Genomic DNA, 5,000 nt, shown 5'->3' on the forward strand with positions numbered 1-5,000 from the left:
TAGCCCCATCTACGCGAATCGGACGACACTACGTCCACCATGTCGCGCGCAACACGAAAACTAAATACCGCCATCTGCAAGTCTCCCGAAACATGACCTGCTGCACCGACGATACCGCCATCTATGAGACGCCACCCCGACTACGACATCGCTAGGTCCCACAGTACCCATTTTTCGACGCCACCCACAAAGCCTGCATCATCTGTCCACCACAGGAACCCGAACGCCAGTGCCTGCGTCGCACGAAGTAGTCAACCGACAATCACTCCACCCGCACCCGCACGTGCCCCACCCCAACCGCCCAAATCGCAACCCAAGCGGATGAACGGCGGACTCTTCCCGCACTCGTACGTTGCAATCCACCCCTATATCTTGCGTTTCATGACGAGTTATATCCAATATGCCAAATTCCCGCTGTCCCTATACATGCTGTAAGTCTGTGCACACAATATGAACCACACCTCAGCGAGACACTCCATCACACATTACTCTCTGCCTGTAACAGACACAGATACGATATGTAAGCACCAGCATGGACCAACGTCCGGTGCATCCTCTCCGCCACAGTACACCATCCACACTATGATAACCACACCAGGGGGTCCAATTATAAAATAGAATATCCCACCCGTCCAACATCCACAATTGCTCAGATAAGCCACCAACACCCACACATGTCCTACACAGGGGTGCACCCAACACCACCACACTGCCTCCTGTTACGGCACAGAAACAATGGCAGGAATGAATCACACAGGTCTGCCACTCCCTTGCCGCAACCACAGACGCGGCGCGCCTCCAGTCACGAGCGAAAAGCGCATCCTGACGAGACAGAACTGCTGTGACATACTGACGCTGCCTCAGACATTCACTTACAATGATCACTACCAACGAACCTGCCCCCCCCCCCCCCCCCCAAACACACTATCTCTTACCATGTTGTGTACTGTAATCCAACCCATTTTGCACCTTAACCTAACCAAATTTGTAACGCAATTTGTACCGCAATGTAACGCAATTTGTACCGCAATGTAACGCAATTTGTACCGCAATGTAACGCAATTTGTAACGCAATTTGTGTCTTAACCTAACCCACGTTGTGCCTTAACCTAACCCACGTTGTGCCTTAACCTAACCCACGTTGTGCCTTAACCTAACACACGTTGTGCCTTAACGTAACCCACGTTGTGCCTTAACGTAACCCACGTTGTGCCTTAACGTAACCCACGTTGTGCCTTAACGTAACCCACGTTGTGCCTTAACGTAACCCACGTTGTGCCTTAACGTAACCCACGTTGTGCCTTAACGTAACCCACGTTGTGCCTTAACGTAACCCACGTTGTGCCTTAACCTAACCCACGTTGTGCCTTAACCTAACCCACGTTGTGCCTTAACCTAACACACGTTGTGCCTTAACGTAACCCACGTTGTGCCTTAACGTAACCCACGTTGTGCCTTAACGTAACCCACGTTGTGCCTTAACGTAACCCACGTTGTGCCTTAACGTAACCCACGTTGTGCCTTAACCTAACCCACGTTGTGCCTTAACCTAACCCACGTTGTGCCTTAACCTAACCCACGTTGTGCCTTAACCTAACACACGTTGTGCCTTAACGTAACCCACGTTGTGCCTTAACGTAACCCACGTTGTGCCTTAACGTAACCCACGTTGTGCCTTAACGTAACCCACGTTGTGCCTTAACGTAACCCACGTTGTGCCTTAACGTAACCCACGTTGTGCCTTAACCTAACCCACGTTGTGCCTTAACCTAACCCACGTTGTGCCTTAACCTAACCCACGTTGTGCCTTAACCTAACCCACGTTGTGCCTTAACCTAACCCACGTTGTGCCTTAACCTAACCCACGTTGTGCCTTAACCTAACCCACGTTGTGCCTTAACCTAACCCACGTTGTGCCTTAACCTAACCCACGTTGTGCCTTAACCTAACCCACGTTGTGCCTTAACCTAACCCACGTTGTGCCTTAACCTAACCCACGTTGTGCCTTAACCTAACCCACGTTGTGCCTTAACCTAACCCACGTTGTGCCTTAACCTAACCCACGTTGTGCCTTAACCTAACCCACGTTGTGCCTTAACCTGCTCTGTAATTGGCATATGACACGTTACATTAATCTAGTGTTGTCTAACCACAACCCTCTGAATATAGTTCGCTACTCGCACCGCCCACCCTCTTGTGTGTCGTTTCATGTTGAACACTTCGCAAGTGTTGCTTACTTTTTACATGCTCCCGCTGTACACTGTAATGTGGACAACTGCAGGATGTACATCGCCCCCCCCCCTCCACCCTGCCTTCGCACGCTGGTCGTTCAGGTGCTTGCGTGTTCAATGCCCTTCGCAGCTGTTCACTGGCATTCGCATGTCGAAGCGCTCAGTCTACGTCGTGGTACGGCCTGTGTCCACTGTCCGCTGATATCGTAAGCTTAATCCTCACATTGTACTGCACATAGGTCCGTATGTACTGAATGATACGCTGTGGCACATGTGTGACCGTACGACTGCGCCCAACAACAGCGAACCATACGGTCCAAATGTTGTGCACTCAGCCACGTGCCGTCTCCCCATAACAGCTACATTGCAGTGTGGTACGCCATAGAGACGTGTGGGAGTAACGGACGCCCTGGATGGCGATCAGCATGAGCCGTCTGTTGATGTAGTGGCGCGTGTATTCAAACGTAGTCGTCTCTTCTCACACAGTGTGATAGCATGGTGCACCGCGTTCCACATCTGCGACATGGTACAGATGCTGGTTGACAGTCGGTCTCGTAATGGACATCGCATACGTAGGGGGCCACCTCCCACGTGTTCTCTAGTCGTGCACATTTTGTTGCGTGTATGTGGGCAGACGTAGTGTGTCGTGACACCTAACAGACAGGTATGCAATAATCGTTGCATTTGCAAACTGGGATGGACGTCTACGTTTGCTGGTGACGTGACGCAACGCAAATGAACAACTGGTAAACCCATTGTGGTGCGGTTGTTGTTGCTGGAGGTAAATCAGTAAGGGCAAATCTGTGTGTGAAGCGATACGCGGCGGTGGCTGGGTGGGACCGTCCCCGGCCGGTGAGGGGGGGCCGCCCGGCGTGCTGGCCGCGCGGTGCGTGGGCGCACGCGCTACAGCCGGCTGGTGGGGGCGCCCAGTGGCAGGCGCGCCGGCCGACGGACGCGGCAGGCGGCGCAGCTGCGCGCCGGGGCACCCTGCGCGCGGCGCCGGGCGGCCAAAGTGGGTCCTCGCGGGCCCGGTGCGAAGCGCGGTGGACATCTGCAGTGTGCTGGTCCGACTGAGGACTGTGTGCGTTGAGGATGCGCCGCCGCCCGGCACTCGGCGCCGCGACGCCGTCTGCTGCTCGGTCGCCCCAGCGGTTCTCGCTGGTGGTTTGTATCGCAGTTGTGCAGACGTGTTGGCACGTGCGCTGTGCTGGGAGAGTTCGCTTCGGCACCCACGTGGGGCCTTTGCCCTTCTGTGGCGCTGGCGTTGGAGCTGCCGGTCACCGTAGGTGGCGCGTGTTGTCTCCCGCCGGCAATGCCACGACAGCACGCTCCCGGGCCTCTGTCGGCAGCGGCAAGCTCAGTTGGGAGCACGGGTGGTCGCACCTAAAGCGTCTACTCGCCTAACTCCGGGCGATTGCGCCTCTCTCGAACCCGACCAAGTACTTAGGACGGCGCTGCGCGCCGCCGGGACCTGAGAGGGTTTCGAGGTGTATTGTGCAGGGGAGCTCAGCCTCCTCCTGTTTGCAGAATAATTGAGCGGACGCTTGCGTGTTCGCGCGGGCCCCTGGGACACACTCCCGGGCGGCCGGCTGCTCAGCTCTAGTTGACGCAGCTCCCTGGTTGATCCTGCCAGTGGTCATATGCTTGTCTCAAAGATTAAGCCATGCATGTCTCAGTACAAGCCGCATTAAGGTGAAACCGCGAATGGCTCATTAAATCAGTTATGGTTCCTTAGATCGTACCCACGTTACTTGGATAACTGTGGTAATTCTAGAGCTAATACATGCAAACAGAGTCCCGACCAGAGATGGAAGGGACGCTTTTATTAGATCAAAACCAATCGGTCGGCTCGTCCGGTCCGTTTGCCTTGGTGACTCTGAATAACTTTGGGCTGATCGCACGGTCCTCGTACCGGCGACGCATCTTTCAAATGTCTGCCTTATCAACTGTCGATGGTAGGTTCTGCGCCTACCATGGTTGTAACGGGTAACGGGGAATCAGGGTTCGATTCCGGAGAGGGAGCCTGAGAAACGGCTACCACATCCAAGGAAGGCAGCAGGCGCGCAAATTACCCACTCCCGGCACGGGGAGGTAGTGACGAAAAATAACGATACGGGACTCATCCGAGGCCCCGTAATCGGAATGAGTACACTTTAAATCCTTTAACGAGTATCTATTGGAGGGCAAGTCTGGTGCCAGCAGCCGCGGTAATTCCAGCTCCAATAGCGTATATTAAAGTTGTTGCGGTTAAAAAGCTCGTAGTTGGATTTGTGTCCCACGCTGTTGGTTCACCGCCCGTCGGTGTTTAACTGGCATGTATCGTGGGACGTCCTGCCGGTGGGGCGAGCCGAAGGCGTGCGACCGCCTCGTGCGTGTTCGTGCGTCCCGAGGCGGACCCCGTTGAAATCCTACCAAGGTGCTCTTTATTGAGTGTCTGGGTGGGCCGGCACGTTTACTTTGAACAAATTAGAGTGCTTAAAGCAGGCAAGCCCGCCTGAATACTGTGTGCATGGAATAATGGAATAGGACCTCGGTTCTATTTTGTTGGTTTTCGGAACCCGAGGTAATGATTAATAGGGACAGGCGGGGGCATTCGTATTGCGACGTTAGAGGTGAAATTCTTGGATCGTCGCAAGACGAACAGAAGCGAAAGCATTTGCCAAGTATGTTTTCATTAATCAAGAACGAAAGTTAGAGGTTCGAAGGCGATCAGATACCGCCCTAGTTCTAACCATAAACGATGCCAGCCAGCGATCCGCCGCAGTTCCT

At 54.1% G+C, this 5,000-nt stretch overlaps 1 non-coding gene across 1 annotated transcript in view; it reads left to right on the forward strand.

The window, feature by feature from the left end:
- Window positions 1-3,844: 3,844 nt before the first annotated feature.
- Window positions 3,845-5,000, forward strand: part of LOC126150047 (small subunit ribosomal RNA) — a 1,909-nt gene continuing 753 nt past the window's right edge. Inside the window, exon 1 of the ribosomal RNA XR_007531292.1 lies at window positions 3,845-5,000. This exon is cut by the window's right edge and continues 753 nt beyond it. This is a non-coding gene — a ribosomal RNA (small subunit ribosomal RNA).

The sequence above is a fragment of the Schistocerca cancellata genome, unplaced genomic scaffold (genome assembly GCF_023864275.1).
Source record: "Schistocerca cancellata isolate TAMUIC-IGC-003103 unplaced genomic scaffold, iqSchCanc2.1 HiC_scaffold_965, whole genome shotgun sequence".
Classification (NCBI taxonomy): domain Eukaryota; kingdom Metazoa; phylum Arthropoda; class Insecta; order Orthoptera; family Acrididae; genus Schistocerca; species Schistocerca cancellata.